The 23,799-nt window shown below is 47.6% G+C and overlaps 1 long non-coding RNA gene across 1 annotated transcript; it reads left to right on the top strand.

Moving 5' to 3' along the window:
* The first annotated feature begins 16,008 nt into the window (after positions 1 to 16,008).
* Positions 16,009 to 23,357, top strand: LOC124245765 (uncharacterized). Its single transcript, XR_006890321.1, has 3 exons — positions 16,009 to 16,181; positions 19,197 to 19,342; positions 23,307 to 23,357. It is a non-coding gene; the product is annotated as an uncharacterized LOC124245765 (long non-coding RNA).
* The last annotated feature ends 442 nt before the right edge of the window (positions 23,358 to 23,799 follow it).

Genomic DNA, 23,799 nt, shown 5'->3' with positions numbered 1-23,799 from the left:
AGAAATGCTCAGGAAGGCCTTCATACCTAAAAAAAAAAGAAAAGAAAAGAAAAGAAAGAAAGAAAGGAAAGGGGTTACAAAGCCCTGAGCAAGGAGATAAGTAGAAAGACAAAATCAGAAAGTTGCAGCTCTCCATCAGAACAAGTTAGCAAATGTTTAAGTATAACATTAAAGATAAAGGGAAGGGAAACACCAAGAATAAATATAATCTTGTCGTTTTAACCACAAACTCACAACACAAGAAGAAAAAAGGATCTGACAATAACAACTTAGAAGGTGAAGAGGAAAGGGATGGAACTGGCTTAGTCTAAGGAAATAAGAGGCTATCAGAAAATGGACTATCTCATCTATGTGATGTTTTATACAAAGCACGTGGTAAGCACTAAACAGATAATTAGAACAGAGACACAAATTACAAATAAGGAGAAAACTAAGAAAACCAACATATAAAACTACCTACCTGAATTGGTAGTCTGAAATTCATGGGACAAGAAACAAGGAAATGCAGGAGAACTGGAAAACAAGTGATAAAATGGCAGCATTTGTCCCCCACATTTCAGTAATCACTCTAATTGTAAATGGATTGAATTCTCCAATCGAAAGGCACACAGTGGCAGGATGGATTAAAAAACAAGACACAACAATATGCTGCCTCCAGGAAACACACCTCAGCCCCAAAGACAAACACAGACTCAAAGTGAAGGGATGGAAGATGATACTCCAACCTAACAGCGAACATAAGAAAGCAGGTTTCACCACACTTATATATCAAGGCAAAACAGGTAAAAGAGACAAAGAGGGGCAGTTTATAATGATAAAAGGGACACTCCATGAAGAAGACATAACACTTACAAATATATATGCACCCAACACAGGAGCACCAAAGTACGTAAAGCAACTATTAACAAAACTAACAGGAGATATCAACAATACAATAATAGTAGGGGACCTCAACACCCCACTAACACCAATAGATAGATCATCCAGACAGAAAGTCAATGAGGAAATTGTAGAATTAAATGAAAAACTAGTCGAGATGGACTTAACAGATATATATAGAACACTCCATCCAAAAACAGCAGGTTACACATTCTTCTTCTCAAGTGCACATGGAACATTCTCAATGGTAGACAATATGTTAGGAAACAAAGCAAGCCTCAACAAATTTAAGAGGATTGAAATAATACCAAGCATCTTTTCCAACCATAGTACTATGAAACTAGAAATCAATTACAAGAATAAAGCTGGGAAAGGAGAAAAGATGTGGAGATTAAACAACATGCTACTGAACGATCATTGAAGAAATCAAAGGAGAAATCAAATATTATCTGGAGACAAATGAAAATGAAAACACACCATACCAACTCGTTTGGGTTGCAGCAAAAGTGGTCCAAAGAGGGAAATCCATTGCAATACAGGCTCATCTCAATAGATAAGAAAAATCTCAAATAAGCAATCTCAAACTACACCTAACAGAATTAGAAAAAGAAGAACAAACAAAGCCCAAAGTCAGTAGAAGGAGGGAAATAATAAAAATTAGAGCAGAAATAAGTGAAATAGAAAGAAAAAAAGACAGTAGAAAGGATCAATGAAGCAGAGCTGGTTCTTCCAGAAAATAAAGAAAATTGACAAACCCTTAGCCAGGCTCACTAAGACAACAAGAGAGAAGACTCAAATAAATAAAATCAGAAATGAAAGAGGAGAGATCACAATGGATACCACAGAAATAGAAAAGGTGATAAGAGAATACTATGAAAAACTATATGCCAAAATTGGACAACCTAGAAGAAAGGGATAAATTCTTAGACTCTTACAACCTCCCAAAACTGAATCAAGAAGAAATAGAGAATCTGAATATAGCAATCACAATAGATTGAAACAGTAACCAGAAACCTCCCCAAAAATAAAAGTCCAGGACCAGACAGCTTCTCTGGAGAATTCTACCAAACAGTCACAGAAGATTTAATACCTATACCTCTCAAACTATTCCAGAAAATTGAGGAAGATAAAGCACTTCCTAACTCATTCTATGAGGCCAACATCACCCTGATCCCAGAACCAGACAAGTACAACACAAAGAAGGAAAACTACAGGCCAATGTCACTGATGAACATAGATGCAAAAATCCTCAACAAAATTTTAGCAAACCGAATACAGCAATACATTAGAAAGATCATACTCCATGATGAAGTGGGATTTATACCAGGGACACAGGGACGTTTCAACATCCACAAGTCAATCAACGTGTGATACACCACATTAACAAAATGAGGGGAAAAAAACAACATGATCATCTCAATAGACACAGAGAAAGCATTCGACAAGATCCAACATCCATTTATGATAAAAACTCTCAACAAAATGGTATAGAAGGAAAGTATCTCAACATAATAAAGGCCATATGTGACAAACGCACTGCCAACACCATACTCAATGGGGAAAAACTGAAAGCCATCCCTCTGAGAACAGGAACAAGACAAGGGTGCCCACTCTCACCACTCTTATTCAACACAGTATAGGAGGTTTTGGCCAGAGCAATTAGGCAGGAAAAAGAACTAAAAGGAATCCAAATACGCAATGAAGAAGTGAAACTTTCACTGTTTGCAGACAACATGATCTCGTATATAGAAAATCCTAAAAAATCCATCAGAAAGCTACTAGAAGTAATCAACAATTACAGCAAAGTTGCAAGGTACAAAATCAACTTACATAAATCGGTAGCATTTCTATACTCCAATAATGAACTAACAGAAAGAGAACTCAAGAACACAATCCCATTCACAATCGCAACAAAAAGAATAAAATATCTTGGAATAAATTTAACCAAGGAAGTGGAAGATCTATACAATGAACACTACAAGACTTTCCTGAAAGAAATTAATGATGACATAAAGAGATGGAAAGACATTCCATGCACATGGATTGGAAGAATAAACATAGTTAAATTGTCCGTACTACCTAAAGCAATCTACAGATTCAATGTAATCCCAATCAGAAACCCAATGATGTTCTTCACAGAAGTAGAACAAAGAATCCTGAAATTCATATGGGGCAGCAAAAGACCCCGAATTGCTGAAGCAATCCTGAGAAAAAAGAACAAAGCCGGAGGCCTCACAATCCCTGACTTCAAAATATACTATAAAGCTACAGTAATCAAAACAGCATGGTACTGGTACAGAAACAGGTGCACAGATCAATGGAACAGAATTGAAAGCCCAGAAGTAAAATCACACGTCTATGGACAGCTAATCTTCGACAAAGGAGCTGAGAATATACAATGGAGAAAGGAAAGTCTCTTCAACAAATGGTCTTGGGAAAACTGGACGGTCACATGTGAAAACATGAAAATAGACCATTCTTTTATGCCATTCACAAAAATAAATTCAAAATGGATCAAAGACTTAAAGGTAAGACCTGAAGCCGTAAGACTTCTAGAAGAAAATATACGCAGTACACTCTTTGACATCAGTCTTAAAAGGATCTTTTTGGACACCATGTCTTCTCAGACAAGGGAAACAATAGAAAGAATAAACAAATGGGACTTAGACTAAAGAGCTTCTACAAGGCAAGCAAAAACAGGATTGAAACAAAAATGCAACCCAACAACTGGGAAGAAATATTTACAGATTATATATCCAACAAAGGGTTTATCTTCATAATAATAAAGAACTCACACAACTCAACAACAAAAAATAAAACAACCCGATCGAAAAATGGGCAGGAGATATGAACAGACGTTTCTCCAAAGAAGATATACGGATGGCCAGTAGACACATGAAAAGATGCTCATCATCACTGACCATCAGGGAAATGCAAATCAAAACTACACCAAGATATCACCTGACACCTAGTAGAATGGCTAAAATTACCAAGACAAAAAATAGCAAATGCTGGAGAGGTTGTGGAGAAAGAGGAACCCTCATACATTGCTGGTGGGAATGCAAACTGGTGCAGCCACTATAGAAAACACTATAGCGATTTCTCAAAAAATTAGAAATAGAAATACCATATGACCCAGCCATCCCACTACTGGGTATCTTATCCACAGAACTTGAAATCAGCAATTCAAAGAGACCCATGCACCACTATGTTCATTGCAGCGTTACTCATAATAGCCAAGACGTGGAAGCAACCTAAGTGCCCATCGACTGATGATTGGATAAAGAAAAAGCTATGGTATATATACAGTGAAATACTACTCAGCCATAAAAAAGGATAAAATCGTCCCATTCACAACAACATGGATGGACCTTGAGGGTATTATGTTAAGTGAAATAAGCCAGAGAGAGAAAGACAAACTCTGCATGATTCCACTCATAGGTGGAAGATAAACATATGGACAAAGAGAACAGATTAGTGGTTACCAAGGGAAAGGGGGGTGGGGTGGGCACAAAGGGTGAAGTGGTACACCTACAATATGACTGACAAATAATAATGAACAACTGAAATTTCACAAGGTTGTAAACTATCATAACCTCAATTAAAAGAAAAGAATCACATTATTTTACATTTTTTTCAAATCTCTCTAACATCTGGCTTGATAAAAGACAGCTAGATTCTCACATCTACTTCTCTATTCGGTTATGATACGTTGTCCTGGTTGAAGTACATGAAGGAAGCCAGCCTCACACAGATATGCAGTTGGAAAAGGGAGGGATATTTTAATAGACTTTTCAAATAATTGTGGACTTTCTTTTTTAACATGACACCAAATTCAACCAGTGGTTGTTTCTTCCAGGTTAAGTGCAGTGAGGAATGTGAAACTGTATCAGTGACCTTTCCATACTTGGTTCCATTAAACCCCACGGGACTCTCATTCTTTGAATGGATCTTTTATCCAGGCATGGTTTGATAACATCATGCACTGGTCACTTGGAAAATACCGGTGCCCTGACTTAGGCAGAGCTTCCATATGTTGACGCGTTTCATTCTACAACATCGAAAAATCACATTTGTTACTATAACCACCCATCTCATTGGAAAAAATCTTTAACTATTGGGAAGCTGTCAAGCTCACAGTGGTGGATACAAGTTTTTCAAAATTCTAATTATGCTTGAAAGTTGAAATTTTATCATGGGCAAAAATTACCATCAGTTGTTTTCCTTGAAGCAGTGGGCTCACTTTGTTCATTTACGAGAAATGTCTGCCAAATACCCAAATCTGAATAACATTAGTTAGTCATTCTTTCAAGTAAATAAGATGTTCTATGAAAAATCAGCCAGTTCAGCTCACAACTCAAAACAATGGCACGAGCACTTTGCCTGGAGTCAACCATTGCACTTCGGTTTCCAGCAGGAGTGCTTTAAGCATATTTCCCGTTTCATCACATAGAATGTTTAAAATATGGGCACTCAAGGGTCAACATTTGATGAAGTTAATTATTACCGCTTCACTGACACCATTCTTTTCTTTTTCTTTTTTCGCTTTTTCTCCCCAAAGCCCCCCAGTACATAGTTGTATATTCTAGTAGGTCCTTCTGGTTGTGCTATATGCGACACCACCTCAACATGGCCTGATAAGCGGTGCCATGTCCGCGTCCAGGATCCAAACCCGCCAAACCCTTGGCCACCAACCCGGAGGGCGCAAACTTAACCACTCGGCCATGGGGCCAGTCCCCACTGACAACATTCTTAAGTGAAGCTGGCTTTTTGTTTTTTTAACTATAAGCACATGACAGTGAAGAATCCAGTGACCACTGGTACAATTTGGTGCCACTGCCCTTGCTCGTGCTCAGGCGCCTGCTGTTTTACCCCCCACTGCTTTTCACCATCAGTGCCAATATCAACCCAGTGGAAAAGTCAAAGATGTTTTAGCGTTGTTGTGAAAATAGTTTTGACCTCCCAGACCCTGTGAAAGTGTCTTAGGGACCTCTAGGGCTCCACAGATCTCACTCGGAGAACAGCTGCATGGGACTATGCATACATCCACTAGTGCCACCTCCCTTCCCCAGCACCTTTGATGACTTCCTGTCACCTGCAGGATGTGCCTCGGCCCACGCTATCAGCCCAGGACACAGGGTTCCAGCCAAATGGGCTACTTGCCGTTTTTCAAGTATGTCCTTCCATGCCCTTGCCCATGCTCTCGCCTCCACCGGAATGCCCTCATCACCATCTCTGGCCATTGAAATACTACTTATCCTGCAAGGCCCAGGTCGTCTAATGCCTCTCCCAGGAAGCCTTCCCAGATTTTTAAGTGAAATAATCCTGTTTTCCTGTAACTTCCTGATCCCACTCTCAGAACATCTTCTCTAGCAGTTAGCAGGCTGGATGTTATATTAGAAGGAGGCATTGCCTCGTGTGAGAGCTCCCCAGGGGTAGGCACTAAGTCTTTCCTCTCTATTTCCCTCCACTGCAGCCTGGTTTTTTTGTGTGTTTTTGTGGGGGAGGAAGATTAGCCCTGGAGTAACATCTGCCATCAATCCTCCTGGTTTTGCTGAGGAAGACTGGCCCTGAGCTAACATCCATGCCCATCTTCCTCTACTTTATATGTGGGACACCTACGACAGCATGGCTTGCAAAGCGGTGCCATGTCCACACCCGGGATCCGAACCGGGGAACCCCAGGCTACCAAAGCGGAACGTGCGAACTTCACTGCTGCACCACCGGGCAGCCCCCAGTGCAGCCTTGTTCGTCACTGGGATGGGGGACATTTGTTGAATTGCACTGGATTGCAAGGATTCAGCTGGAAAATGTCATGTGACTGCAGCTGTGAGTGCTCGAAGCTCATGGAGTATATTGTGACTTTTTTGAGTCCCCAAGGACTGTCACCATGGGTGTTGATATTTGTCTGTACTTCCTAAAAATGATGTTATTTCAGGGACAGGGAAAAGGAGTTACACTTCCGGACTACTCTAACCCCAGGAATCTCAGCTCCGAGGGCTGGAAGAATTCTTGAGAGGGAGAAAGCCCCCTGGCCTCAGGCTCTACTGAAAGTGCTGTGTCTCTTTTCCCCCATTTTTCAGACGACACAGTTCGTGCCCCTGCAGGAAGGTTGGGCGCTGTGCCATAGGTAGGACCTCGGGATGAGATGCTCTCCTCCCGGTTTCCCTCGATGACTTGCAATTCAAATAAGATTGTGCTAATGGCTCCCACAGATTGTCCAACACTCTGCCCCCGCATGCCCAGCCCAACCTGGGCTGGAATACTTTATCTCATTTAGGGCTCATCTTGGAGCCTTGCAGAATCACAGCTGATGCCTGCGGAGATGCACTTGTTTGTTTCAAAGGCCGATTTAATTCTGATGCCTTTCGCCTCAATAGTTGTTTCCTGATTTCCAGGAATTGCTCTCAATATAGCAGTTGCCAGCGCACAGCTCTGTGTAGCAGCCCTTTGCCCACCTGCTGTGCTCTAACTTCTCTCTCCTAAGGGATCGCGTTGGCCAGCAGGGGCATGGAGGGGGGAGAAGGAAGGACCTCCATGAGCTGGAGCATGGCTCAGTTGGAGGAGAGTACCTGGGCAGTGGAGACAGAGAGACTCTGAATCAGGACCCAGGGAACACACAGGGCAAGACACGGAGATGGGTGAGGAGAGTAGTCAACTACCCGATCTGAGTTGGTGCCACAATAAAGTGGCCAGATAAACACTCAGGGCCTTGGGCTGTATCAACAGAGGCAAAGTATTCAGAAGGGAGGTGAGTGTGCTTCTCTCTTCTGCATTTTAGTGTGTAAGGCATGGGCTCTGGAACCAGATCGTCTGATTAGATTTTTGACTCTACCACTTATTGTCTCTGTGACTTTGGGAAAATTACTTAACCCCTCTGAGACTCAGTCTTTTTCCTTGTTTCAGTGGGAACAATAACAGAATCTACTTCAAAGAGCTGTTAGGAGGATTCAATGAGATACTAGATATCAAGTGTTTGGCACAGTGTCTGGTGTGTACAGCTCCCCCTGTGCTCTGCTCTGGCCAGACACCAACCAGATATTCTGGCTAGTTCTGGGCCCCACACTCATAAGGACCCTGACAAACTAGAGCACATTTGGTAGAGGGAAGCTTGCAGAAGAACTGCCATTTGCCCGGTGGGAGAGAGGGCATCTCCTGATGTGGCCGGCAGTTTCCTTGAGAACTGGGATGGGGGCGGCAGGAGTGACCGAGGTGCAGGTCCTGGTGTAACAGAGTAGAAGACTTCTCAGGAAGTTGGTATTGGCTGCTTCGGGAAGGAGGGAGGTTGAGACTGAGGTCTCATTCGATGGAGGCATACCAGAAGGGACAGGGTGGCCATGGAGCAGAAATGTTGTAGGAGACGGGGAGGATCAAGTAGCAGCCAGGCCTGGGCCTTGAGGCTGCTGGAATGTCCCTACCCTAGGGCTTTCTGCTGTGGCTCAGCATACTGTGAGGTGTACAGGCCATTCCTAGAGACCCACAGGTCCCGGGCCAGCCAAGAGCATCCCTGCTGGAATTGCAGAGGGGATGCTGCCAGTGTTTTCACTCTCAGTGCCATAGCAGCAGGAATCCGGTGGATCTGAGGGCTGCCCTCCACCCAGCTGATCTGCAGCCATGCCAAGAGCACTGGGCCACCTGGCCTCTTGGGCAGCCATTAGCGTTGAACTGGGAGAACCCCCAGAGAAGCCCTGGAGAGCCCCCTCTAGCCCTCTCCTGTTCCAGCGGAGGGGTCTGAGGCCTGTGGGGAGCAAGGTCTCGTAATGCCACACCAAGATGTAAGAATGGAGTCACCACCCCCAAAGCCCAGCCCTGCCTTGTGCCAAGGGACCCCAAGGACTTGTTGCCCTTGCAAATGCCCATGCCGTGCAAATGAGTTGGGCCTGGGCCTGAGTGCAGGAGGCTCATCCAGGTAATCGGAGCCTAGGGACTGGGTGACAAGGCCCTGCTCTGTCCGTCACTTGCCAGGGAACCTTGAGGCAGGACAGCCTCCTCCCCTGAGGCCTCAGCTACTTCAGTTCTGAAAGGAGAAGGTGGCAGTTGGTCTTGTCAATGGCCTCTCTGCCCTGACATCTGGACTTCTAGGAAGTCAGTGACCTGTGATCCCTTGGTGGGGATGGATGTTGTGGGGTGAATGGTGGCCCACGAGAAGATATATCTAAGCCCTAACCTCCAGATCCTGTGAACACGACCTTATTTGGAAAAAGGATCCTTGAAGATGTAATGAAGTTTAGGATCTTGAGATGAGATCATTCTGGATTATCCTGGTGGATCCTAAATCCAATGACAAGTGTCCTTATAAGAGACAAAAGAGGAGAAAGACACAGAACAAAACAGAAGGCCATGTGAAGAAGGAGAAAGAAATTGGAGTGATGCAGCCACAAGTCAAGGAATGCTAAGGATGCAAGCAACTACCAGAAGCTGGAAGAGCCAAGGAAAGACTGTCCTCTAGAACATTCAAAGAAAGCGTAGTGCTGCCAACACCTAGATTTTGGGTTTCTGACCTCCAGAACCATGAGACAATAAATTTCTGTTCTTTTATGTCACAGAGTTTATGGTAACTTGTTATGGCAGCCACAGGAAACTCATACAGGAGGCCATGCCTCTCCCAAGACCCTGAGCCCATGGACCATGCAAGGGCCCAGACCCTGGCAGTGGCACCCAAGGAGCAACTAGAGGCTGGCCAGTGCCTTGCTGGGTGGAGCCTCTTTGCCTTTCACTCAAGGCTGAGGCAGCATGGCTGGCTCCATCCCCCATCAGGCCTGCTCAGTGCCTGCAAGCTCTTGGCTTGGTACTTAACTGCTTTGGAAGGTGAAGTTGGCATATGAAGCCTGTGAATTAACAATAATTCAGTTAATAAAAACAAACTTGCCCGGCACCAGAGCAGAAAGGAAAAGGCGCATCAGGTGAGGAGCTCTCAGATTCTCCTGCCCGAGCTCCTCCATCCCCTTCTGCTTGCCTGGGGCCTTGGGGTAATTTGTGTTTGAGGAGAGGAAATTTACCAGCTATGAGTGGTGACTTACCTTCATCTCCACTCTCCCTGGCCGATGCGGGCTGAATGTTTGTGTCCTCCCAAATTCACATGTTGAAGCCCTACCCTCCAAAGTGATGGTATTTGGAGATGGATCCTTTGGGAGGTAATTAGGGTTAGATGAGGTCGTGAGGGTGGGGCCCTCATGATTGGATTAGTGCCCTCATAAGAAGAGATACCGGTGCTTCCTCTTTCTCCACAGGCATGCTTTGAGGAAAGGCCAAGTGAGCACACAGCGAGAAGATGGCGGCTACAAGCCAGGAAGCGGGCCCTCGCCTGGAACCAGATCTGCTAATACCTTGATTTTGGACTTCCAGCCTCTAGAACTGTGAGAAATAAATGTCTATCATTTAAGCCACCATGACAGCCGAGCGGACTAAGACACCTGGCCAGTGGTTGCTGTGAGATGGCCGACTAAGTCAGAAAAGGAGGCATTGCAATCACTGTGTAGTCATTCAGGGTCCCCAGGAGTGGAAAGTGACCTGGCCTGGGACTGGCCCCTTCTGGGGATGCTCAACCTCGAATCTTCCGCCAGGCCTGGACTGGTTGACAAATCTGTTGTCTTGGGTTCTCGAAGCGGCTCTTCTCCTCTCTGAGCCTTGGCTTCCTCCTCTTCAAATGGGATGATAACCCTTCTCCGGGGTAGCTGTGCAGGTCAGAGTTGAACCATACATGCTGGGTAAGCACTCTTTAAGCCAGAACAGTGCGGGCAGGGTAGTGCTCTTGGCCTGGAGGGAGGGGTGCTGTGGAGGAGGTAGAAGAAGGACGAGCCCTCTCTTGTCCCAAAGATCTTTTCCCTCTCTCCTGAGAGGAAATTCCAGCCTTCTGGGGAGGTTTGATTTGGGTGCAGAGTCCCTGATCCCAGGCCACCTCCCAGGAAGCCACTGGTGGTAGTGGCAGGTCCCAGCAAGACAAAGGATAGGTCAAGCGCCACACCAGCTCAATGACAGTGGTTGGCAGTAGCCCATGCTCACACCTCCTGTCATGTACCTCCAACTCCTGACTCCTGCTTTGCTTTGCCACAGTTCCAGTCCAAGGTGTCGTGATAGCAGAAAGATGCTATCCAGGGACCCTTGCTTGACCCCACTCGTGTCCTGTTTGCCTGAGACCAGCAGCTCAGTGTGCAGCAGGAAGTGCCAAGAAGGGGGGTCCAGGCCCTGGCTTCAAGAGTTACACCCACAGCCATGGTCTCACAGGCCACTGATGTCCTGGGTGTCCCTTGCAGGGGGGATGAAAGTCTAGGAGGGCCAGGTCACAGGCAACAGGTGGCAAGTCAGAGCTGTCAAAGAACCAAGGGCTCCTGGGCTGCCTTTGTACCAGCTCGGCTCTGAAAATGACAGTTCTCATCCCTATTGGTCCAGTCAGACTGGTGCCTGAGATTCTATTTGGGAGCCTACTGATAACAATAACCACTAGCATTTGGTGGTGTACCCAGGTGGTTAGGGAAGGCCAAACAACAGAAGTTTCCCCTGACCTTCAGAGCAAGCCCTGACTGCCTCTTTTCATATACGTTTGAAATTTTGATTACATTATTGGCAGCTCTTCACTTGCTCTTTATTCCAAAGCCTTCAGAGGCCCCTGCAGAGGCAGCGATGGCAGAAGGGTGTATGCAGGGAGGTTTTCTTTGTGCAGGCGGAATAATGTCTGGCATGGTATCATCTTGAGTAAGGCCCAGGTCAAAATCATATTTTCACCAAGTTCCTCTTGTGTTGTCTAGACACGTTATGTGAAGTGTGTTCCTTTACCCAAGGATGAAGGGAAACGGAGGCCAAAGCTACCTTTCTGAACTCTCAGGTCAGCTGCCCTTGGCCTTTTGGGGATGCTCAGGGCTTCTGTGTGCCAATCCCCGGGAGAGCTGATAGTTGCCTAGAAAATTAACAATATCCAGCTTCCGGGCCACATCGATCCTTAAGGGTGGACATCTGGGCTCCTTGCCTTTCACTGGGCCTGTCCGTGGAGTAGGGCTGCCTTAGAACAGGGATACCTGCCCAGGCCACTCAGTAAAGAGCAGGGCCTGAGTGTGAGGGCTCCGAAGGGGGCTCCAGCTGCCACTTCCCCTGGAAGACAAGGCCCCAGTTTTTTGCCTTATATGTGGTTGCACTTGTCCCAGTCCTCTAAGTATCTTTGTCATATAACGAGAGCCTGGGTTTCAAAGGGAGCTCTGAAAGGAGCTTTTGTCTGCTGATTTTAGACTTTTATGAGTCACAAGCAGTAATGAGCTCCCCTCCATCAGCCCAGAGGCACATCAAGCTAGGCAAGGCCATGGGGAAATAGATTCCCCTCAAAAGCACGGCAAGGACAGTCTGCAGACATTGGAGCAGGCAGGGGCAGCAAGACTTTGGAGGTCAATGTCCAAGGTTAAGGCAAGAACGAGGGATGGGTGCAGGGGAGCTCTCTGCAGCTCCCTACACTCCACAGAAGCCAAAGAGGCCCTGCTTGGACAGCTTTCAAGGTTGACCTACTATATAAGAGTCCCCAAAGCAATCTGCTGTGGAAAACACTTAGAAACAACCACTCTCATCCGGCTCTACTGTTGAAACAGGGGACACTGCGGCCCAGTGAGGGGAAAGACTTCACGACTTCACCCAGGGTCACCCAGCTGGTGGCAGAGCTGCGGTAGAACCCAGCCCTCCTCACCATGGGTCCGTGGCCTCTCTAGACCATGTGCATGTGGCCTGCACCAGCTGTGTGGGAAACGGACTTGGGACCAATGTGGGTGGGGTGGCCTGGATGCAGACTAGGCTCATCACACGCAGGGGTAATGGGTGCCGCCACACACCAGCCCAGCCACCACACTTCACTCACTTGTTGCTGTATTAGTCAGGGGGAGAGAGAGGCAGAGACAGAGACAGAGAGAGACAGAGGGAGATTTCTTTTAAGGAATTGGCTCATGCGATTATGGAGGCCGGCAAGGCTGAAATCAGCCGGGCAGGCCAGCAGGCTGCAGATTCCGGCGCGAGCTGGTGTTGCAGTCTCGAGTCCAAAGGCTGGAAACTCAGGCCGGGTTCCTATGCTGCAGTCGGGGGGCAGAGTTCCTTCTTTGGGGAACCTCAGTCTTTGCTGTTAAGGCCTTCATTTGATTGAATGAGGCCCACCCATGTTATGGAAGACAATTTGCTTTACTCAGAGTCTACTGACTCTAAGTGTTCATCAATCTGAAACTTCCTTTCATAGCAACATCTAGACTGGTGTTTGACCAAACACGTGGGCACCATGGCCTAGCCAAGCTAACTCATGTAATTAACCATCATGTCCGGTCTCCTCCATACCAGCCTAGGGAAGCAACTGTTGGCTTTGGCCCAGCAGGTGATAAGCCAGGACAGGAGGGGGGAGACGGTGGCTACGCAGGGGGGGACTCAGGAGCAGAAGGTCAGCTGGGGAGATCTGTGGCGCAGGGGACTGAGACTCAGCAAGAGGGTGGGGCCCTGTGAGAGGAGGAAGAAGAGGCAGGTGCTCCTGTTTCCAGGAGACAAGGCTTATTAGATGTGGCTCCTGCAGAAATTCTCAGCGGTGAGCCATGGGGGAGGGGGTCCCGAAGCCTGAATTTTGGATCTACCCAAGGAACCAAGACTCTTCCTGGGGCCGGGGGGCCGTGGAGGATTCTGACAGGAGATGACTTAGTCCACACTTAGCTTGGAAGAATTCTCTGGGGGACATTCAGGGAGCCTGCAGGCAAGGGCCTGGAGCCACTGGTGGCCCTGGGTATGGATCATAAATCAGAGACAGAGAAGAGCAGAAGGTGCTGCTAGGTGGTGGCCTGCTGGTGAGGGGAGGGGAGGTGGCCTTAACCAGGGTCTGGACAGCCTGAGGACCTCTGACAACTGTTCCCCCTCCTCTCTACCTGCTACAGCTGCCCTGGCCTAACATTCTGGCCTCTGCCTAGAAATCAGCCCCCCGTGAGGCGAGCTAGCTGGGGGCAAAGTCTCTGTTGGAGCCTGAGCCTGGGGGTCCAGGGCTTGGCCCAACTCTCCCTTCCTCCCTGGGGATACTCATCCTTGCACCTCCTCTCACCCAGTCCATAGTGGCCACACCCTTGGATTCCAGCCCACAACTCAACTTTCCATCAAGAGGAGGAAGCAGTGTTTAGCAGCTGCAAGGTTCCTGAGAGCAGGCCAAGGCCAGGCAGGCACAGGTTACTCAGCAGAGGGAACCCAGATTGGGCAAATGCCCACCCCTCCCCAGGCATCAGCCTTGTCACTCCCCCCAGGGATCCCCTTCTGTCTCTCCCCTTGTCTTCTGTCCCAAGCAACAAAGTTCTCTTTGGTGTTCTCTGGTCTTCTGTGTGCCCCCTTGGCACCAGCTCTGCAGTTCAGCTTCGGCCACCCAGTCAGCAGGTCTAGTGGGGTTTGTCCTCTGCCATGAAGAACAAGAAGAGTGCTACAGAGTCACCCGTGTGAGATGCCCCATTGCCAAGGGTTTCTGTACTGTCTCACATTTAAGGTCATTGGAATCCTAAGGCAGGTGTAACTGTATCCTCATTTCCCCAGGGAGCAGACTGAGCCTTAGAGAGGATGGACGGCTTAACCAAGGTGGTGCAGGGAGTAGAGATAGGCTGGGAATCCAGAGCCCTGACACTAACCACCTTGGAGTTGTGCTAGCTCCCCCTCTGGGCACACAGCCCTAGCAAAGAATGGGCCTCTTTCCTGCTCTCAACAGAAACCCAGCAGATGGGAGAGCAGCCTTGCTAGAAGCTCCAGCTCAGGTCTTACGCCATTAGGACCATCCCAAATGGGGAGGCAATGCCTGCGGGTGCATACTGCTGAGTGAGGGGCAACCCAAAGAGGAGAGACTCTGAGTTCAGGGGCAAGAGGTGCCCCCCCCCATCCCCAGACCCTCCCCAGTGCTGCAGCCTCAAGCTCCCAAAGCTCTGCCATGGTAGCCCCTGATCCCAGGTCTGTCATGGTTCCCCAGAGATGACAGGATCTATATCAGGCTCCTTAGCTGCTCATGCACCATCCTCTACCCCGGCCCTCACCATCCCATCACCCCAAAACCCCAGGTCCTCCAGGATACAGCCATGACCTCTTCTCTTACCTCATATTCTAGAACCTTCCTTTTTCTTCCACAGTACTACTCCCACCAGGCTTCTCGCACTTCCCTGTACCTCCTGCCCTTGCTCTCCCCAGTCTAGGTCCATAAGCTGTCACCTCCTCCCTTGTACACTTTCCAGTGTTGCTCAAAGCCCAGCAGTGCCTGTCCCGACTCCCAGCTTCTCAATGTGCCCATCAGGAGGGGTTTTGCCATTTCCCCCTGCCTGCCCAACCCCCTTGGTTTGTACCTTGGTATTCGAAACCCTGTCACAGAGTATGGCCTAGAGGAGAAGCATTGCAAGTGGCAGTTTCTTCATCCTAGAAGGCTAGCGTCTGCTCTAGGGCAGCAACCAATCAGGCTTGAGTCAGCATGCCCCCACTGCTGGGTACCCCCCAGGGCTTGGCCCACAGGAGGTACTCAGGGAACAGAAAGGAAACTGGCTCTTTAAGGAACTTCTTGGAACTCGCCCAGCAAAGTTTGCAACAGAAGGCATTCTGGAATCCTAGAATGTAAGTCTGGGATGGTGGTCAGGGCCCTGAAAGCAGCTTGTGCAGAGTCCCCAAGCCAGGTTGAGCATCCGCGGCACTGGGGCTGCTGATTAAAATGCACATTTCCTGGGCCCTATGCCAGAGCTACTAAATCAGGCTCTCCAGCCGGCAGGCCGGGGGAGAGGGGATAGCCAGCTGCATTTTTAGAAGGCTCCACAGGTGGTTCTGATGTGTTCTACAGACTGGGGAGGACAGGGCCCCAGCTCACACAGCGAGTCCTTGCAGACTGGGGCTGCAACTCTGGTTCTTGCCTCCCACTGTGGGGCTCTCTCCCCTATGTCATCAGGCTCAGCTAGCTGCCAAGGCTGAGGAGTCGCTTGTCATCCGTGAGTCACTTGCTGACAATAGTCATCCTGCCTCAAGGGCCTGAGTCATAACAGACCGCAGCTGACGGTGGGCAACTCCAAAGATGTCAGTGGGAGACGTTTGGGGATGCCTCATCTGTGCTGCTGCCCTAGGACTGGGTGCTCGGGGTGGGAACAGTCCTGAGACAGAACTGTCTGTGCCCCTTGGGCAGGAGTGCCCATCTCTTGGCAGGAAGCCTACACGTCCTTCAGTCCTTCAGTCCAGCCTTCTGCCTGCTGCTTCAGACCCAAAACATCCTGTTTGTCCAGCAGTCAGCTAGGAGCCGGAGCCACGGTGGTGAACATGCCATCAGGACGCGGCAAGAAGCAGGAAGGCCATCACTTGATGAGGTGCTGGGGGAGCGGCACACGATGATGCTCTGTGCATGCAGACAGGGTCAGCCTGGTCTGGTGGGCAGGACGGATAGATGGAGGAGGGCAAGGAGTTAACCCACGGGGTAGGGGCCAGGGGAAGAGGGCCGTTGCAGGCAGAGGCAAGTGAGAAGAGGGAAGCCGTGTGGCTGGTGCCCAGAGTGCAAGCGGAGGGCCAGAGGGGCATGCAGTGGGGCACAGGGAATCCACCAGACAGGAGGGGGCAGGCCCTTGAGGCCCTGGTACGGATGTTCTATTTCATCTTAAGAACAATGGGAAGGGCCAACAAACGTGCAAAGATGCTCAACATCACTAGCCATTGGCCAAGTGCAAATCCAGTCCACAATGAGACACTGCCTCACACCCACTAAGATAAGGAAAGAAATAACAAGTGTTGGTGAGGATGTGGAGAAATTGAGACCCTTGCACACTGTCTGTGGGAATGTAAAATGATACAAACTCTGTGAAAAACGGTGTGGTGGTTCTTCAAAAAGTTAAACCTAGAGTTACTATATGACCTAGCAGTTCCACTCCTGGGTACACGCCTAAGAGAACTGAAAGCAGGTGTTCAGACAACAAATGTTCACAGCAGCACTATTCACAATAGCCAAACAGTGGAAACAACTCAAATGTCTACCAACTGGTGAATGGATAAATAAAATGCAATCTGTCCATATAATGGAATATTATTCAGCCATAAAAAAGAATGAAGTACAGATACGTGCTACAATGTGGATGAACTGTGACAACGTCGTGCTAAGTGGAAGAAGCCAGTCACAAAAGGCCACGTATTGTATGATTCCGTTTAGATGAAATGTCGAGAAGAGGCAAATCCACAGAGACAGAAAGCACATGAGTGGGTACCAGGGGCTGGGGGAGAAGAGAATGGAGATTGCTAGTGATGATATGAGATTTCTTTGGGGAGTGATGAAAATGTTCTGGAAATAGAAAGTGGTGATTGTTGCATAACTTCATTAATGTAATTAACGCCACTGAATTGTACACTGAAAAATGTTAAATGACAATTTTCATCACACACACACATTAACCACAATTTTAAAAAGTGGCGAAAGAGCAATGGGAAGGCCAGTCAAGGGTCCGAAGCAGCAGATGGAAGGCTGGACTGAAGCACGTGCAGGCTTCCCGCCGGTTCAAAGCACTTCCGTGTCTGTGCCTCTCTCTCTCCCTTGTGCTTCTGGGCTCTCGGAGCCTGCTGCCTCGTCTGCATGGTGGGCCTGGGCATGGCTTCACCCCACTGCTGGGCTTCCATGAGACAGTGTGTGGGAGGCCCTGGCACACAGTAGGTGTGTAGCCAATACGAGGTCCCCTTCCTGTGAAGCGTGGCACACAAGGAAAGGGCAACCTCAGGGGCTGAAATGACCCACTCCCGGCCACACAGCTAAGTGATCGATCAAGTTTGGACTCTCCGGAGTCACACTGCCTGGCTCCCGCCTTTAGCCCTCGGAGCTAATATTTCCCTGTGTGTAAAATATGGCTGACAACAACAGTCTTGGCTTTCCTCTGGTCCCTCTGCACCATCAGGCCCATCAGAGAGCCACTAGCCCTTGGGGCCTCTCTACCTGGAGCCAGAAGCGGTTTTCTCTCAGAGCACCAAGCCCTGCCTTGGCTCTCTCCCTTTGGGAAGGTGGCAAGTGCGCAAAAGCATTAATGAAGGTGTTAACTTTTGGATCAGGTTCTGTACTGTTGTTCCAAGTTGATGAAGCTATCATAGAAGGTGGTTCTGGAAGGGCAAATCTTGAGAACACAGGAGAACCCTTTCCTCCTCTGATCCCTTCTGCTTTCTGCTCTTCATTCCCTCTGACTTCCCCATCCCCCACCAGCCTGGAGCCTCAACATTTTGGTCTCTAAATGGGTTTCATGTGAAGATGAAAGGAGTGAGGCTTAGCCCAATGTGTAGCTTACAACAAGTGCTTAATAAGCTTAGCTATGATCACAATCATTGTAGATAACACAAAAGCAGGGCTGCTTTTTCTCATGGACATTGTTCTTTCCCACATCATTGGTCATCTAAATTATAAGACTATATCTTTTTTCAATAGACCTTTTTTTTTTTTTTTGAGGAAGATCAGCCGTGAGCTAGCATCTGCCACCAATTCTCCTCTTTTTGCTAAGGAAGACTGGCCCTGAGCTGACATCCGTGCCCATCTTCCTCTACTTTATATGTGGGATGCCTGCCACAGCATGGCTTGACAAGCAGTGCCATGTCTACACCCAGGATCTGAACCGGTGAACCCTGGGCCGCCAAAGCAGAACATGTGAACTTAACTGCTGCGCCAGTGGGTCGGTCCCATCAATAGACTTATTTTTAACGGCAAAGATGAGAAGCAAGCAATCCACCCTATTCTTTGTGCTGACTCAGCTATTCCAGCGGAGAAGGTTTCTCCTCTGTGGCCCGAACACTCTCCAGCCTCCTCCTAGGGCTGGCACAGGTCTCAGGGCTGTGGGCAAGTGAGCGCCAGACTCCCTTAGGGACCACTTCCTTAGGCACAGGAGGCACTAGGGCCATGAGATTTTTAGGGGCTCATAAAACATCTTAATTTATTTTATTTTGATTTTAGATCAAAGAAAATATGTTAATGTAGTACACTATTAATGTAAATTAATACACATCAATGTGAATTAATGTATTCATCTTTATACCAACACAATCATAAAATATAATTGTTGTTTATTTTTTCGTTGAGGAAGGGCCCACAAAGGCAAAAGTGCCCAGGGTCCGTGGAAGTCATTATGCCGCCCTGGGCCCCCATCAGTAAGAGTGTCTCATGTGGATAGATGCTCCGCCCTCTCCCAAAGTGCTTTCCCACTTGTCATCTCATTTCTGATTCTGATTGCTACCACCAAGTCCCAAAGGTAGCCAGGATGGTGACTATTTCTCCATCCACACAAACAGGCCAAGGTTTGGAAAGAAGAAGGGACTTGTCTGATGTCACCCAGTCCTGAACTTTTTGCTGTCCCTTATTGCCATTTCAGGGTCCTTTCCTGCCAGGGAGACCTCGGGTGAAGGAGCTCCTGCTCCTGAAAGGAAAGCCCCCTCAAACTGCCTCCAAGCTCACTTGACATCTTCCACAGCTACCCCCTGGCCACCGGGAAGTGAGCCACAGGTCTGAACAGCGCAGGTAAATATTAACCACATTATAATTCTGGTCAGAACCATGGTTGACGAAAGCTGTGAAGCTGTGGTCGAGGGGTTCTAATCAGTGCTCTAGGAATGCCCTGGCTCAGTCAGGGTTCTCCAGAGAAGCAGAACTAATAGGAGATTAAATAGACAGAGATGGATGGATAGATGGGTGGACGGATGGATGGATGGATGGACAGATGAATAGTCAGAAAAATAGATGAAAGAAAGAAAGAAACATAGATAGATGGATAGATAGATAGGTGATAAAAAAGATAGATAGATGATAGGTAGACTGATTGATTTTAAGGAACTGGTTCACACAATTGTGGGGCCTTGCAAGTCCGAAATCTATAGGGCAGGCTGGCAGGCTGGAGACTCAGACAGGGGTTGGTGCTGCGGTGTGGAGGCAGAATTTCTTCTTCTCTAGGAAACTTCAGCATTTGCTCTGAAGGCCTTCAACAATTGGATGAGGCCCGCCCACATTTCTGAGCATTAGTAGTCTTCTTTACTTAAAGTCAACTGATTGCAGATATTTACCACAATTGCAAATACCTTTACAGCAATACTCAGATTAGTGTTTGATTGAATAACTGGGCACTAAAGTCTGGCCAAGGTGACACATACAACTGACCATCACATCTCCCATGCCATATTGGCTGAGGTCAGGCCTTGCTGGCTTATTCGACCACTTGAAACCTCTGTAATTGCCCTCCTGCCTCTCCAACTAGGAAGGCCCAAGTCAGGTTCTCAACTAGGAGGGACCTTGAACCCCAGAGCCCAGTGTCTAGCATTTTTCTGGGTCAAAGTGATGCTCTATCCCCAGGGGTCGTCATCCCAGCTCATTGCCCCTTGCTGCCAGCACCTGCCCTGTCATAGCAATCGTAAGCAATGACCAAAAGTGAGCACTGTCACTGCCCTCCCTGGGGAGCCCTGGCTTCCTGGGCTCTGCAGTGCTAGGTGCTGTGGCAGTTAGGACCAGCCAGGAGGGTTCTGCTTTAGGGTCTTGAGCTCCTCCCTCCTAGGTGGAGAGAGAGCGAATGTCTTTGCCTTCCCATCAAGGGGGAAGCACAACCCCTCCAGGGGTCCCCACTCAGAGGAAGCCACTTTAGAGGTAGGCTGCCAGCACGGGCCTCTAAAACCCCCATGGTGTCCTGGAGCTTAGGGGCTACCTGGATACACTGGAAGCATCTAAAATGTTCAAACTGCAACTCATGACACACATGTGGTTGTCCTAAAATCAAGTTAACAAGTCTCCACCATCATATATTTGGAAACATGAAACAGAATAAAAAGGAGATAGTAGAAAATATCTAAGTGCATTATCTTAGTCCATTTTGGCTGTTATAACAAAAATACTGTAGATTGGGTGGCTCAAACAGCAAGCATTTATGTCTCATAGTTCTTAAAGCTAGGACGTCCAAGATCAAGACACCAACAGATTTGGTGTCTGGTAAGATTCATAGATTGCCACGTTCTAGCTGTGTCCTCCCATGGTGGCAAGGTCCAGGGAGCTCTGTGGGATCTCTTTTGTAAGAGCACTACTCCCACTCGTGGGGACCTCACCCTCATGACCTAATCACCTCCCAAAGGCCACACCTCCTGATACCATCACGTTGGGGGTTAGAATTTCAACATATGAATTTGGGGAGGGGGCACAAATGTTCACTCTATAGCATTCTGCCCCTAGCCTCCCAAAATTCATGTCTTTCTTACATGCAAAGTACATTCGTTCCATCCAATAGCCCCAAAAGTCTTAACTCATTCCAGCACCAACTCTAAAGTCTAGTTCCAAAGTCTCATCTAAATCCCCTATGAGTGAGACTCAAAGCACGAGTCATCCTGAGGCAGTGTTCCTCTCCAGCTTCAAACCCATGAAACCAAGTAAGTTCTGTGCTTCCAAAATGCCAAGGTGGGACTGACATGGGGTAGACAGTCTCATTCCAGAAAAGAGAAATAGGAAAGCAAAAAGGTATATGTCGATGCAAAATAACCAATAACCATTCTATAGATAAGAGGGGTAAGGTAAGTTTTACTTGAGCCAGGGTGAGGATTATAACCCGGGGAGGCAGTTTCCACAAAGGAAGAAAGTGTTTGGGAGAAGCATGGTTTTCAGTTCAGTTTTATACCTTTTCAGAACAAAGAACATGCATTAAACATGCCCAGGATACATAGTCATCAAAGTTCCAAAGAGATATTCAGTTGCAAGTTAGCAGGTCAACATGACCCTGATGTCTGGAAAGGGACTAATATGGACATTACTGATAGGGTGCTATCGATACTGGTGTAAGAGGGGAAGTCTGCATTCTTATCTTAAGAGGGTGCATTCTTTACTTTAATGGTTAAAGCAGATGTACAATATATGTTTGATAGGCCATAAGTCAGGCTTCTTTAGTTCAAGCCGAATCCGTTTTCAACCACGATAGCTACCCCATATACCCCAATATGTAAAAATTTTGAGGCCTGCCCAGTGGTGCAGTGGTTAACTTCGCACGTTCCACTTCAGTGGCCCAGGGTTCGCCAGTTCGGATCCTGGGTGCAGACATGGCACCACTTGGCAAGCCATGCTGTGGCAGGCGTCCCACATATAAAATAGAGGAAGATGGACACAGATGTTAGCTCAGGGCCAGTCTTTCTCAGCAAAAAGACAAGGATTGGCAGATGTTAGCTCAGGGATAATCTTCCTCAAAAAAAAAAAATCTCTTGTCAAGTAAATGGGTCCCAAGTAAGTCCCAAACCTAGCAGGGCAAACAACATTAACCTTTAAGCCTCCAGAATAATCATCTTTGGCTTGATGGTCTGCCTTTCAGGCCCACTGGGCTGGCAACAGCACCCCCACAGCTTGGCAGGATGGCCCACAGTAGCTCTCTGCCTGAGCCCTGCCCCCGTGGTGGCTCTCTGCTGGTGCTCTGAGGCTCTCCTGGACTGGAGTCCCAAACTGGTGGCTCTACTTGGCCACTCTGTCCTTTGAAACCTAGGTGGAGGCAATCAAGCTTCCTGGCCCGTAGTACACTCTGAGCCTGTGGTGGGAGTGGCAGCCCTGATGATCTCTGAATCGCCTCCGGGGGCCTTCTCCCCTTGCTTTGAAGAATAGTCCATGTTTGCAGCAGAATAGCATCATGGTCCAGTCCTGTAGGTCTAAGAAGTCCAAATTCTTCCTTCGTTTTGTCCCATTTTCTCTGTTTCCTTTAGTCCCAGCTGGCAGGGTTTCTGTTGCTCTAATCCCATCTCTGTTGAGATACATAAGGCCTAGTTTACATCCATACTACTCTCCTTATCAAACTGTCCCTTGACCACACCCTTTGTGTTCTCATGTTTTGCAATATGAATAGGCTGAGGATTTTCCAAATCTTTGAGTTCTGCCTCCTTTTTGCATAACAATTTCATCTTTAAGTCATTTCCCTCTTCTCACATTTTATTATAAGCAGTCAGGAGGAGCCAAGCCACACCTTCAACGCTTTGCTTAGAAATTACTTCAGCTAAATATCTAATTTCGTCACTTGCAAGTTCCACTTTCCACAAAACACTAGAACATGAACACAATTCGGCCAACTTCTTTGCCACTTTATAATTAAGGATCACCTTTCCTCCAATTTCTAATAACATGTTCCTCATTTCCATCTGATACCTCATCAGAATGGCCATGTTTCTACCAATATTCTACTGAGGATTATTAGGTAGTCTCTAAGAAGACTGAGGCTTTCCTACACCTCTCCTCTTTCCTCTCTGAGCTCTCCCCAGGATCACCTTTCAAGGCCCATTCATGGCAGTGTAGGCTTTTGCTAGCATGCACCCCAAACTCTTCCAGCCTCTAGCCATTACTAGTTCCAAAGCCACGTCCACAGTTTTAGGTATTTGTTACAGCACCTCCCCACTTCTCAGTACCAATTTCTTAGTCTATTTGGGCTGCTGTAACAGAATACCATAGACTGGGAGCTTAAACAACACACATTTCTTTCTCGCAGTTCTGGAGACTGGAAATCCAAGATCACGGCGCCAGCACATTCATTGTCAGGTGAGAGCCCGCTTCCTGGTTCACAGACAGCCATCTTCCTGCTGCGTCCTCGCGTAGTAGGAAGGGCTAGGAAAGCTCTCTGGGGTCTCTTTTATAAGGACACTAATCCCGTTCAGGAGGGCTCCACCCTCACGACCTGATGCCTCCCAAAGGCCTCACCTCTTAATACCATCACATTGGGGATTAGGTTTCAACATATACATTTTAGAGGGACACAAATATTCAGTCTACAGCAGCATCTTATATAGTCATGGTAAGTACTGGTTCATGAAACTTTTGTTGCAGTTTATACTGATTTGTACGTGTACTTGCATTAGGTCTTGATGCAAGATATCTTTCTTATTATAAAAGTATTAGAAAGTCACCAGTATATCCAAACAAGCCATTGTGCAGATGGAGAAATTGAGGCCTAAATTAGGGACAGGATATGTTTAAGGTCTTGT

The sequence above is a fragment of the Equus quagga genome, chromosome 10, assembly GCF_021613505.1.
Source record: "Equus quagga isolate Etosha38 chromosome 10, UCLA_HA_Equagga_1.0, whole genome shotgun sequence".
In the NCBI taxonomy this organism is placed as follows: domain Eukaryota; kingdom Metazoa; phylum Chordata; class Mammalia; order Perissodactyla; family Equidae; genus Equus; species Equus quagga.
Note: the sequence above shows the minus strand (reverse complement) of the source record. Positions and strands in the feature narration are given on the sequence as shown.